Here is a 14,991-nt window from a genome sequence, read left to right on the forward strand (position 1 = left end):
CGGACTGTGTGACGTGCCTACTTGGATGCGGTCACTCATATAATCCTCCACCATTCTATCAATGTTGAGAGAATCATATGCAGTGACAGTAGACGACATGTCCGTAATCGTTGTCAGGTCCTTCAGTCCGGACCAGATGTCAGCATCAGCAGTCGCTCCAGACTGCCCTGCATCACCGCCAGCGGGTGGGCTCGGAATTCTGAGCCTTTTCCTCGCACCCCCAGTTGCGGGAGAATGTGAAGGAGGAGATGTTGACAGGTCGCGTTCCGCTTGACTTGACAATTTTGTCACCAGCAGGTCTTTCAACCCCAGCAGACTTGTGTCTGCCGGAAAGAGAGATCCAAGGTAGGCTTTAAATCTAGGATCGAGCACGGTGGCCAAAATGTAGTGCTCTGATTTCAACAGATTGACCACCCGTGAATCCTTGTTAAGCGAATTAAGGGCTCCATCCACAAGTCCCACATGCCTAGCGGAATCGCTCCGTGTTAGCTCCTCCTTCAATGTCTCCAGCTTCTTCTGCAAAAGCCTGATGAGGGGAATGACCTGACTCAGGCTGGCAGTGTCTGAACTGACTTCACGTGTGGCAAGTTCAAAGGGTATCAGAACCTTGCACAACGTTGAAATCATTCTCCACTGCGCTTGAGACAGGTGCATTCCACCTACTATATCGTGCTCAATTGTATAGGCTTGAATGGCCTTTTGCTGCTCCTCCAACCTCTGAAGCATATAGAGGGTTGAATTCCACCTCGTTACCACTTCTTGCTTCAGATGATGGCAGGGCAGGTTCAGTAGTTTTTGGTGGTGCTCCAGTCTTCTGTACGTGGTGCCTGTACGCCGAAAGTGTCCCGCAATTCTTCTGGCCACCGACAGCATCTCTTGCACGCCCCTGTCGTTTTTTAAAAAATTCTGCACCACCAAATTCAAGGTATGTGCAAAACATGGGACGTGCTGGAATTTGCCCATATTTAATGCACACACAATATTGCTGGCGTTGTCCGATGCCACAAATCCACAGGAGAGTCCAATTGGGGTAAGCCATTCCGCGATGATCTTCCTCAGTTGCCGTAAGAGGTTTTCAGCTGTGTGCGTATTCTGGAAAGCGGTGATACAAAGCGTAGCCTGCCTAGGAAAGAGTTGGCGTTTGCGAGATGCTGCTACTGGTGCCGCCGCTGCTGTTCTTGCGGCGGGAGTCCATACATCTACCCAGTGGGCTGTCACAGTCATATAGTCCTGACCCTGCCCTGCTCCACTTGTCCACATGTCCGTGGTTAAGTGGACATTGGGTACAACTGCATTTTTTAGGACACTGGTGAGTCTTTTTCTGACGTCCGTGTACATTCTCGGTATCGCCTGCCTAGAGAAGTGGAACCTAGATGGTATTTGGTAACGGGGGCACACTGCCTCAATAAATTGTCTAGTTCCCTGTGAACTAACGGCGGATACCGGACGCACGTCTAACACCAACATAGTTGTCAAGGCCTCAGTTATCCGCTTTGCAGCAGGATGACTGCTGTGATATTTCATCTTCCTCGCAAAGGACTGTTGAACAGTCAATTGCTTACTGGAAGTAGTACAAGTGGGCTTACGACTTCCCCTCTGGGATGACCATCGACTCCCAGCAGCAACAACAGCAGCGCCAGCAGCAGTAGGCGTTACACGCAAGGATGCATCGGAGGAATCCCAGGCAGGAGAGGACTCGTCAGAATTGCCAGTGACATTGCCTGCAGGACTATTGGCATTCCTGGGGAAGGAGGAAATTGACACTGAGGGAGTTGGTGGGGTGGTTTGCGTGAGCTTGGTTACAAGAGGAAGGGATTTACTGGTCAGTGGACTGCTTCCGCTGTCACCCAAAGTTTTTGAACTTGTCACTGACTTATTATGAATGCGCTGCAGGTGACGTATAAGGGAGGATGTTCCGAGGTGGTTAACGTCCTTACCCCTACTTATTACAGCTTGACAAAGGGAACACACGGCTTGACACCTGTTGTCCGCATTTCTGGTGAAATACTTCCACACCGAAGAGCTGATTTTTTTGGTATTTTCACCAGGCATGTCAACGGCCATATTCCTACCACGGACAACAGGTGTCTCCCCGGGTGCCTGACTTAAACAAACCACCTCACCATCAGAATCCTCCTGGTCAATTTCCTCCCCAGCGCCAGCAACACCCATATCCTCCTCATCCTGGTGTACTTCAACACTGACATCTTCAATCTGACTATCAGGAACTGGACTGCGGGTGCTCCTTCCATCACTTGCAGGGGGCGTGCAAATGGTGGAAGGCGCATGCTCTTCACGTCCAGTGTTGGGAAGGTCAGGCATCGCAACCGACACAATTGGAGTCGGACTCTCCTTGTGGATTTGGGATTTCGAAGAACGCACAGTTCTTTGCGGTGCTACTGCTTTTGCCAGCTTTAGTCTTTTCATTTTTCTAGCGAGAGGCTGAGTGCTTCCATCCTCATGTGAAGCTGAACCACTAGCCATGAACATAGGTCAGGGCCTCAGCCGTTCCTTGCCACTCCGTGTGGTAAATGGCATATTGGCAAGTTTACGCTTCTCCTCTGACAATTTTATTTTAGGTTTTGGAGTCCTTTTTTTACTGATATTTGGTGTTTTGGATTTGACATGCTCTGTACTATGACATTGGGCATCGGCCTTGGCAGACGACGTTGCTGGCATTTCATCGTCTCGGCCATGACTAGTGGCAGCAGCTTCAGCACGAGGTGGAAGTGGATCTTGATCTTTCCCTAATTTTGGAACCTCAACATTTTTGTTCTCCATATTTTAATAGGCACAACTAAAAGGCACCTCAGGTAAACAATGGAGATGGATGGATTGGATACTAGTATACAATTATGGACGGGCTGCCGAGTGCCGACACAGAGGTAGCCACAGCCGTGAACTACCGCACTGTACTGTGTCTGCTGCTAATATATAGACTGGTTGATAAAGAGATAGTATACTCGTAACTAGTATGTATGTATAAAGAAAGAAAAAAAAACCACGGTTAGGTGGTATATACAATTATGGACGGGCTGCCGAGTGCCGACACAGAGGTAGCCACAGCCGTGAACTACCGCACTGTACTGTGTCTGCTGCTAATATATAGACTGGTTGATAAAGAGATAGTATACTCGTAACTAGTATGTATGTATAAAGAAAGAAAAAAAAACCACGGTTAGGTGGTATATACAATTATGGACGGGCTGCCGAGTGCCGACACAGAGGTAGCCACAGCCGTGAACTACCGCACTGTACTGTGTCTGCTGCTAATATAGACTGGTTGATAAAGAGATAGTATACTCGTAACTAGTATGTATGTATAAAGAAAGAAAAAAAAACCACGGTTAGGTGGTATATACAATTATGGACGGGCTGCCGAGTGCCGACACAGAGGTAGCCACAGCCGTGAACTACCGCACTGTACTGTGTCTGCTGCTAATATAGACTGGTTGATAAAGAGATAGTATACTCGTAACTAGTATGACTATAAAGAAAGAAAAAAAAACCACGGTTAGGTGGTATATACAATTATGGACGGGCTGCCGAGTGCCTACACAGAGGTAGCCACAGCCGTGAACTACCGCACTGTACTGTGTCTGCTGCTAATATATAGACTGGTTGATAAAGAGATAGTATACTCGTAACTAGTATGTATGTATAAAGAAAGAAAAAAAAACCACGGTTAGGTGGTATATACAATTATGGACGGGCTGCCGAGTGCCGACACAGAGGTAGCCACAGCCGTGAACTACCGCACTGTACTGTGTCTGCTGCTAATATAGACTGGTTGATAAAGAGATAGTATACTCGTAACTAGTATGACTATAAAGAAAGAAAAAAAAAACACGGTTAGGTGGTATATACAATTATGGACGGGCTGCCGAGTGCCGACACAGAGGTAGCCACAGCCGTGAACTACCGCACTGTACTGTGTCTGCTGCTAATATAGACTGGTTGATAAAGAGATAGTATACTACTAATATTATATATACTGGTGGTCAGGTCACTGGTCACTAGTCACACTGGCAGTGGCACTCCTGCAGCAAAAGTGTGCACTGTTTAATTTTAATATAATATTATGTACTCCTGGCTCCTGCTATAACCTATAACTGGCACTGCAGTGCTCCCCAGTCTCCCCCACAATTATAAGCTGTGTGAGCTGAGCACAGTCAGATATATATATACATTGATGCAGCACACTGGGCTGAGCAGTGCACACAGATATGGTATGTGACTGAGTCACTGTGTGTATCGTTTTTTTCAGGCAGAGAACGGATATATTAAATAAAACAAACAACTGCACTGTCTGGTGGTCACTGTGGTCGTCAGTCACTAAACTCTGCACTCTCTTCTACAGTATCACAGCCTCAGGTCAATCTCTCTCTCTCTCTCTCAACCCTAATCTAAATGGAGAGGACGCCAGCCACGTCCTCTCCCTATCAATCTCAATGCACGTGTGAAAATGGCGGCGACGCGCGGCTCCTTATATAGAATCCGAGTCTCGCGATAGAATCCGAGCCTCGCGAGAATCCGACAGCGTCATGATGACGTTCGGGCGCGCTCGGGTTAACCGAGCAAGGCGGGAAGATCCGAGTCGCTCGGACCCGTGAAAAAAAACATGAAGTTCGGGCGGGTTCGGATTCAGAGAAACCGAACCCGCTCATCTCTAATTTGAGTGTGGTCTCAATTTTACGATCAGCACCTCTTTCAGGGAGGCTGCACCCGGGTCAGGCAATAGAGTTTTTCTTGACAGTCTGCATGGCCGGACTGGCCATCTGGCATTTCTGGCACAAGCCAGAAGGACAGGTGGGTCGAACCGGTCATTCAGAGAGGCTGGAAGGCTGCGCGCAGCGCGGCCTCCGGCTCTTTGGTTCCATGGTCTCCATGGAAATGGGGGCATGCCGTGAGTCCATGGCACCAGACTCGCGGTGCCCCCCCCCCCCCCAGCAACCGTCGCCATGGTAATGGGGGTGTGCCACAAGTCCACGCCCCCTTGACTCACAGCACACCCCCTTACATTGTGCGGCACGCCCCCTGTGACATATGCATGCCCCCTGTGATGCGCGCGCGTTCACAAATGCCAGGGCCGAATTAAGGCCCCAGTCCGTCACTGACAGTCTGGATACTGATGCATCCACTATCGGTTGATTTTCTCATTTTTTCCTATCCTCAGGAGGATAAGATGATAGCAACCTTTTAGGGATCTGAAATGTCCTATCAGGATTAACCACGGTTCTTCAAACAGGGTATTAGTTCCTTTGACATAGGAAAAGTGGCTGAAGATTTATTTTTTATATTAAAATAATATTCCTCACTCTCCTATGTCACCTTATCAGGGATATGCAGAACTTCTCTGATAGCCTCCATGAGAGCCTCTATTCCCTGTGACAGAGTACCCTCCCCCACCTCTGAGTCCACCTCCTCCTCCATGTCTGACCCCTCATCTTCAGAGTCAGACTGCGGGATATGGGCCAAAGAAAGTTTTTGCGGACAAATGGCAGGGTTCTGAGACGCTGGTTTGGGTACTGAGTCCCTTTTCAGAAACTCAGTCATAGATTGCCTTAAGTATTGTGTCTCTTTCTCATTGCGGCACAATTTAGTAGAATGTTGGAAATTATTCCCCTAATGGAGACCAGCCATGCTGGTTCTGCCCCGCTAGCCTGGGAAGGGACACTACATTGAGTACACACTAGTGAAGCCCCTGGAGAAGAGGAACACTGTGCCTTACATGAAACACACTCTTTGCCTGATATACTGGAACAGTGAAAACACACACACACACACACACACGAACAGGTTAAATGCACAATTAACCCACAAAGAGCCCTTCCAGGGAGACACAGAGAGAGTATGGAGCCAGCACATGGCACACTTACCGCTAATGCCAAGTTTAGCTGGGTCGCAGACTAAGTACCTAGATTAGAGACTTAGCACACTAATAACCACTCCTCCCCTGCTATTACCCCCTGGTACTGCTGAGGTAATCTGGAGTCTCTCCGGAGGAGCTGTGCATCCCTGTCAGTCAGCGTCTGTGTCAGCTGCAGAGGGAAAATGGTGCTGGTGAGCTGCTGGATCCGATCATAGTAAAGCCCCGCCCCTCCAATGGCGCGCTGTCTTCCCGCTCTTTTTTATACTGGCTGTTTGTGTCTGAGTGCATAAAATGGAGACAGACTCCTTTTATGGCCAGAGTGGGTACTGTGTCCGCTGTTCAGTGTCTGTGTCCTTACACAGCGGGAGGCGCAGTCCGCCCCATCAGACACCTTGCGTCTCTGTATCCTCATGTCGCCATAATGGCCGGCGACCCACCAACCGGGATGCCGGCTTAGTACTCACCACTCTTCTTTCTTCTGGCTCTGTTAGGGGTGGCGGCGTGCTGCGGGAATGTATGCTCGCCGTGGTGTGGCTTGCGAATAGTTCACTCAGGAACTAGTGTCCTGTCAGCGGGGAACGGGCCCATTAACCCCCCAAGTCCCATGAAGCAGGCAGGCTGATGCCATCCAGTCCTGCCTGAAAATAACAAACTTAGAAAATAAATGCAGAAACCTCTTCAGGAGCTTCCAGAGACGTGACCGGCTCCTCCGGGCACATTTTCTAAAATGAGTCTGGTAGGAGGGGCATAGAGTGAGGAGCCAGCGCACACTATCAAATTCTTAAAGTGCCCAAGGCTCCTAGTAGACCCATCTATGGTGGTCATTCCGAGTTGTTCGCTCGAAAGCTGCTTTTAGCAGCTTTGCACACGCTAAGCCGCCGCCTACTGGGAGTGAATCTTAGCTTATCAAAATTGCGAACGAAAGATTAGCAGAATTGCGAATAGACACTTCTTAGCAGTTTCTGAGTAGCTCCACACTTACTCGGCAACTGCGATCAGTTCAGTCAGTTTCGTTCCTGGTTTGACGTCACAAACACACCCAGCGTTCGCCCAGACACTCCCCCGTTTCTCCAGCCACTCCCGAGTTTTTCCCAGAAACGGTAGCGTTTTTTCACACACTCCCATAAAACGGCCAGTTTCCGCCCAGAAACACCCACTTCCTGTCAATCACATTACGATCACCAGAACGAAGAAAAAACCTTGTAATGCCGTGAGTAAAAAACCTAACTGCATAGCAAATTTACTTGGCGCAGTCGCACTGCGGACATTGCGCATGCGCATTAGCGACTAATCGCTCCGTTGCAAAAAAAAAATAACGAGCGAACAACTCGGAATGACCACCTATACCCCATAGTACTAAATGGATTCCCAGTATCCCCTAGGACGTAAGAGAAAGAACAGTTAATTACATACACAACTATACATGCCTTTTTATTTTGACAGAGCTTCAGGTATTTTTCCTTTCTTTTCCTTTCTTCTATATGCTTGTTGCACTGCATTGCCCTAAACATTGGGCCTAAGTCAGACCTGATCGCAGCAGCAAAATAGTTCTGTAATGGGCAAAACCATGTGCACTGCAGGTGGGGTAGATATAACATTTGCAGAGAGAGTTAGATTTGGGTGGGTTATAGTGTTTCTGTGCAGGGTAAATACTGGCTGCTTTATTTTTGCACTGCAATTTAGACTTCAGTTTGAACACACCACACCCAAATCTAACTCTCTCTGCACATATTATATCTACCCCCCCCTGCAGTGCACATGGGTAGTCATTCCGAGTTGATCGCAGCCAGCAACTTTTTGCTGCTGCTGCAATCAACTAGTACACGCCTATGGGGGAGTGTATTTTAGCTTAGCAGGGCTGCGATCACTTGTGCAGCCCTGCTAAGCTAAAAAAAATTCAAGCAACAGAAAACTAGGCCTATACCTACTTACTCTGTGCGACGATCCCTGCGATGCTGGAGCCGGCTTTGACGTCAGACATTCGCCCTTTGTTCTCCTGGACACGCCTGCATTTTCCTCACCACTCCCTGAAAACGGCAGGCAACGGTCCGGATCCGCCCTGGAACGCGTTCTTCCTGTCAATCTTCTTTGCGGTCGGCTCTGCGACCGCTTCCTTCGTTAGCCGCGACGTGCACTGCGGCCGCCGCGCATGCGCATTCCGTACCTGTTCGCACCGCAGCAATAAACCGCTGCGTGCGAACGGGTCGGAATGACCGCCATGGGGCCTAATTCAGACCTGATCGTAGCAGCAAATTTGTTAGCAGATGGGCAAAAGCATGTGCACTGCAGGGGAGGCAGATATAACGTGCAGAGAGAGTTAGATTTGGGTGGGGTGTGTTCAAACTGAAATCTAAATTGCAGTGTAAAAATAAAGCAGACAGTATTTACCCTGCACAGAAACAAACTAACCCACCCAAATCTAACTCTCTGCAAATGTTATATCTGCCACACCTGCAGTACACATGGTTTCAGAGCCGGCCCTAACACATATGATGCCCTAGGCAAGATTTTGGCTGGTGCCCCCTAGCACCACCACTAGTTCTGCAGGAGATTCCTGGCATGAGTTATCTGGCAGCTCTGCTAACGTCTGGTGCCTTTTGTATCTGAAAATGCATCTTATTTGCATTACTATGTGGCTAGGATATGCACAAGCAGCTTCTGCTGATTAAAATAATATGCAGCATGCCTATATTCTGTGTGCGACTGCGGCTGTATCTGCATACGAAATGCTACATTACAGTGATTTCCAGGAATACACTGCAATATAGCATTTCGTATGCAGATACAGCCGCAGTCACACACAGAATATAGGCATGCCACATATCATTTTAATCAGCAGAAGCTGCTGGTGCCGCTAAGCATACCAAATGCCCTAGGCATTTACCTAGTTTGCCTATGCCTAAGGCCGGCTCTGCATGGTTTTGCCCAACTGCTATTGGGCAATTTGCTGCTGCGATCAACTCTGAATTACCCCCTCTGTCTCTGTGCCAGAATCTACTGTGCCCGCACCATTCTCCTGGTGATTTCCTTACTGTGCATGTACAGATCTTTGGGAAACGCAGCCTGTGATTGGGTGTCTGGTGAGGGTCCATGTGCACAACATACTTTGCATCCAGTTTTAGATATGTCCATGTCTGAAAAATTTCAAAATGCTATCAATAGATTTTATATAAGACATCTTGTATTTTAAATTTAGTGATCCTTTAACCCTTTGTGTACCACAATTATAATGGCATTTCTGCAATTATTAAAACAGGTAGCAGCTCCAGTGTAAGTATTCTTAGTAGTAACCATTGGCGATGGATAAGATCTTCACTGAACCTGAGAAAAACTTGCTTCATGTACAGGGAGATCCTTCTGAACAATACAATTTTCCTCATGATATAGGTTTACAAATCTCTATGTGACCTCTGAACTGTGATATAGATCTCATTTTCAAGGTCGGCAATAACCCTGCTGGCAACATCAGTGGAGTTCCCCAGCAAGACAAACAGACATTGGGTTTTGCATTGCTCCCTCTAGTGGTAGCATTTTTTCATATTTTAACAATTCTCTCCCCATTTCCGAAAACAGGTTCGAACTTTAGGGTCAAGTCACTCAGTGGCGTAACTTCATCACAGGTGCCCGGAGGCAAGATAGATGTTGATGCCCTCCCCACACCCACACCCCACGATTGAATGTAAACCGTTTCCAGCTTTTAACACTAGGTAAGAAGCACTGCTATAAGATTGTAAGATTGTGCATACCTTCCATCGTCACGTGTATCCATATCGCTTCTTAACGGCTGCCAGCAGGACGCCATCTCTATCACGTTCAGCAGAAGAGGAGGTTAATGAAGGTAAGGGATGAAGTGGTCAGAAGTGAAAGAAGAAATGGGGAGGTTGAAGAAGTTTCAGGACAAGAGGAACAGTGGTTTGTGAAGAAAGCAGGCTAGATGTTTGTCGGTAAATGGTAAAAGTAGGTAGGTTGGGGGGGAGAGATATAATAAGGGGAGTAATGGGAGACACAGGCAAAAAAGGAAATCGGAAGACCAGACGCACATAAGGACTATAAGAGACACACTGGGGAGGGGACATGGAGACAGAAACACTGTGGTCTGGGGGCATGGATACACATATGCTGGGGACTAGAGGGGACATGGAGACACACTGTGGCCCTGGGAAGGTGGAGGTGATAAGGTGACATTCATACATGGTGATACCTGGGGGCAGACCGAGATGGGGCCCGGGTAGCAGCAGTGTGGATCAGAGGCCGGGCCTGCTGTGCACCGGCATGCAGTCAAGAAGGGACAGAGCCATGGTGGTATGGTGGTATGATTATAGAGCCAACCATGTGCCAATCGGAGCTCACGGACCAGCAGCTAATCAGGAGCTATCGAGTGGTCAGGGGGAGCAGAAGGAGAGACAGGTGCGTGTGTGTGTGTGTGTCTATGGGACTGTGACTGTGTGTGTCTATTGGGCAGTGTGTGTGTGTCTATGGGTCAGTGTATGTGTGTGTGTTATTATGCAAAGATGTAGCCTACCACCCATCTTACACCCTTACGTATTAGACCCTCGCACACTTTTGTAAAATAAAAACGATAACTCTAACCTGACTGACTAGCGAAGTTGTAGTTCAGATGTAGAAAGGAACTGCCCAGGATTCACTTCTGCCCAGGTGCAAATGATGGTATCTAGAGGGTATGGGGACAGAACAAAACAAAATAAAATCTTGTCCCAATATGCAATAAATACTTTTAGTGATGATTTGTTGGAGTGCTTGTCTATGTATTATGCACTGTGAAATGCCCGTGTACTTGCAGAATACATATGGATCATTCCATCTGACCAGGGACAATTTGGCCTCCAGTGCGAACAGTTGCCTCAGGGCGAGCACGATCTCGAAATGGCGGTATAGCATCGCTGTAAGGGGTGTGGACTCACTACAAGGAGTGTGATCGTGCAGAAAAAGACTACATTAAAACCCAATTTTGCAACCTGCACGCTCAGACATTGGCCCCCACACGGAAAAAAAAATCCTGATTCATGCCCCTTACATTATTTGTTATTTTTCCTCCTTATAGTAATGCCCATTACATGTTATGACACACACCATGATGCCCTTTACACATTATGCCACACACCGTAATGCCCATGACACATTTTGCCACATACCGTACTGCCCATGACACATTGTGCCACACACAATAATGCCCTTTACACATTATGCCACACATCGTAAAAATGCCCATTACACTTTATGCCACACATCGTAATGCCCATTATACATTGTGCCACACACTGTAATGCCCTTTACACATTATGCCATACACTGTAATGCCCTATACACAATGTGCCACACACCGCAATGCCCCTTACACATTATACCACACACCACAATGCCCATTACTCATTATGCCACACTATAATGCCCTTAAACAATATGCCACACACTAATACCCATTACACATCATGCCACACACCATAATATGCCACACAGTTAAACCCCGGACACCATTTTCTGCCCCACACATAATAATGCCCCTTACAAATTATGCCCTACAGTAAGGCTGCAAATTTCTTTTTAAATTACCTGCTCGTGGTCAGGGGTTTCATGCTCATTGTCAGGGGTTTCATGCTGCTGTACCTGCCCCCGCTTCTCCGGCTGGATCAGCGACACAGTGTTCACACTGTGACTTTACAGACGCTTGAGGTTCAGAAGGAACTCTAGCATCTGTCTCTTCTATGGTGGCGGTCATTCTGAGAGGGACATTTACAGCAGTACTTCATGCAGATGGCCAGACCGCATGGAATTCTGCAGAAAAACTGTCCGCAGGCACCCCATGCCCTAGAACCGGCCCTGCATGTGACTCATGTTACAACAGAATGGACATAGGAACTGAAGGGACTTACTGTATATATTTATTTAAACCTGCTCTCCTAATTATTTTTACAATATGATTGTTATACTATGCACTATAAGACCCTAAACTTATGATTGACACACAAAAGAAAAACTGAATGTTAACCAAGCTATACTTAAAATCAGTTTTGACATGTGACTCAAGTTACGTACGAATGTGACTCACATTACATTTCTGTCCCCAGTCAAAGGGCTCTGATACAAATTACTTTAAACCTATAGAATCCACGTGATTTAATCAATGTAGGCCTGTTTATCTTCCTAATTAATTGTGAATATGTATAAAATATTTCATATGGTGATGATACGTGGAAATTAGCTGTTTTGCATCCATTTCAACAAATTCCATATACTATATGTTCAATATTTACACACATGGGAAATAGATATGTGATAAATACACTGCTCAAAAAAATAAAGGGAACTCTTAAACAACACAATGTAACTCCAAGTCAATCACACTTCTGTGAAATCAAACTGTCCACTTAGGAAGCAACACTGATTGACAATCAATTTCACATGCTGTTGTGCAAATGGAATAGACAACAGGTGGAAATTATAGGCAATTAGCAAGACACCCCCAATAAAGGAGTTTAACTGCAGGTGGTGACCACCGACCACTTCTCAGCTCCTATGCTTTCTGGCTGATGTTTTGGTCACTTTTGAAAGCTGGCGGTGCTTTCACTCTAGTGGTAGCATGAGACGGAGTCTACAACCCACACAAGTGGCTCAGGTAGTGCAGCTCATCCAGGATGGCACATCAATGCGAACTGTGGCAAGAAGGTTTGCTGTGTCTGTCAGCGTAGTGTCCAGAGCATGGAGACGCTACCAGGAGACAGGCCAGTACATCAGGAGACGTGAAAGGAGGCCGTAGGAGGGCAACAACCCAGCAACAGGACCGCTACCTCCGCCTTTGTGCAAGAAGAAACAGGAGGAGCACTGCCGGAGCCCTACAAAATGACCTCCAGCAAGCCACAAATGTGCATGTGTCTACTCAAATGATCAGAAACAGACTCCATGAGGGTGGTATGAGGGCCCGACGTCCACAGGTGGGGGTTGTGCTTACAGCCCAACACCGTGCAGGACGTTTGGCATTTGCCAGAGAACACCAAGATTGGCAAATTTGCCACTGGCGCCGTGTGCTCTTCACAGATGAAAGCAGGTTCTCACTGAGCACATGTGACAGACGTGACAGAGTCTGGAGACGCCAAGGAGAACATTCTGCTGCCTGCAACATCCTCCAGCATGACCGGTTTGGCAATGGGTCAGTAATGGTGTGGGGTGGCATTTCTTTGGGGGGCCGCACAGCCCTCCATGTGCTTGCCAGAGGTAGCCTGACTGCCATTAGGTACCGAGATGAAATCCTCAGACCCCTTGTGAGACCATATGTTGGTGCGGTTGGCCCTGGGTTCCTCCTAATGCAAGACAATGCTAGACCTCATGTGGCTGGAGTGTTTCAGCAGTTCGTGCAAGACGAAGGCATTGATGCTATGGACTGGCCCGCCCGTTCCCTAAGACCTGAATCCAGTTGAGCACATCTGGGACATCATGTCTCGCTCCATCCACCAACGCCACGTTGCACCATAGACTGTCCAGAAGTTGGCGGATGCTTTAGTCCAGGTCTGGGAGGAGATCCCTCAGGAGACCATCCGCCACCTCATCAGGAGCATGCCCAGGCGTTGTAGGGAGGTCATATAGGCACGTGGAGGCCACACACTCTACTGAGCCTCATTTTGACTTGTTTTAAGGACATTACATTAAAGTTGGATCAGCATGTAGTGTGTTTTTCCACTTTAATTTTGAGTGTGACTCCAAATCCAGACCTCCATGGGTTAATAAATTTGATTTCCATTGATAGTTTTTGTTTGATTTTGTTGTCAGCACATTCAACTATGTAAAGAACAAAGTATTTAATAAGAATATTTCATTCATTCAGATCTAGGATGTGTTATTTTAGTGTTCCCTTTATTTTTTTGAGCAGTGTATTTTGGCCCTCATTCCGAGTCGTTCGCTCGGTATTTTTCATCGCATCGCAGTGAAATTCCGCATAGTGCGCATGCGCAATATTCGCACTGCGACTGCGCCAAGTATCTTTGCTATGAAGATAGTATTTTTACTCACGGCTTTTTCCTCGCTCCGGCGATCGTAATGTGATTGACAGGAAATGGGTGTTACTGGGCGGAAACACGGCGTTTTATGGGCGTGTGGATGAAAACGCTACCGTTTCCGGAAAAAACGCAGGAGTGGCCGGAGAAACGGGGGAGTGGTTGGGCGAACGCTGGGTGTGTTTGTGACGTCAAACCAGGAACGACAAGCACTGAACTGATCGCACAGGCAGAGTAAGTGTGGAGCTACTCTAAAACTGCTAAGTAGTTTGTGATCGCAATATTGCGAATACATCGGTCGCAATTTTAAGATGCTAAGATACACTCCCAGTAGGCGGCGGCTTAGCGTGTGTAACTCTGCTAAATTCGCCTTGCGACCGATCAACTCGGAATGAGGGCCATTGATTCTCAAATAACACACAATATACTACAGTCTTTTAGCAGCATAAATATACTAAAATGTTTGCGGTTATGTGAAATTTGCATGTATTATGTCCTATATTCAGGGGTCGATTTAGGGGTGAGGGCACCCCTACGCACAACAGTAACAGTCACAACCCGCCTGCATAATTGCCTTATTTTTATTGATTAGTTATAAGCCCTCATATGATGATAGTCAATTTAATAGAATCATTTTTAATTACGTATATATACTGTATGTATATAACTGGGACAGCTTAAAGAGGCAGTATGTGCATGTCCTACCATTTACACTCCTTTTAGTGCAAATTATTTTTATTGGATTGAATTCGGAACATCACAATAAAATAGACAAATCAAAACTATAAAATACATAGTGAATATAGTAAACAACAATCGTCAAGATAGTCATCAATAAAGGACAAAGAAAACACAGCTTAACACTTTGCTGTAACCGCATTCAAATACATATAAATCATCAGAGAAGTAAATGGAACAGTACAGAAATGTAGATAAACAATAGAATTTTTTGTTTTTGTTTCCGTAAAACAAATGACGAAAACACAGGAGACCGAAATCCAAGACAATAAGAAGGAAAAGAAAGGGAAGAAATAAAGAGGAAAGAGAATAGAAAAAAAGAAGAAAAGTAGAAAGAACCTGATCTAATATACAAAAGAAAATAACAAAGTAAAG

General features: G+C 46.7%; 1 long non-coding RNA gene across 1 annotated transcript in view; it reads right to left on the reverse strand.

Moving 5' to 3' along the window:
* Positions 1-10,462: 10,462 nt before the first annotated feature.
* LOC134929199 (uncharacterized) overlaps positions 10,463-14,991 on the reverse strand; it is a 70,603-nt gene continuing 66,074 nt past the window's right edge. Inside the window, exon 2 of the long non-coding RNA XR_010178372.1 lies at positions 10,463-10,544. This is a non-coding gene — a long non-coding RNA (uncharacterized LOC134929199). The remainder of the gene's footprint in view (positions 10,545-14,991) is intronic.

Source organism: Pseudophryne corroboree, chromosome 5 (assembly GCF_028390025.1).
Source record: "Pseudophryne corroboree isolate aPseCor3 chromosome 5, aPseCor3.hap2, whole genome shotgun sequence".
Classification (NCBI taxonomy): domain Eukaryota; kingdom Metazoa; phylum Chordata; class Amphibia; order Anura; family Myobatrachidae; genus Pseudophryne; species Pseudophryne corroboree.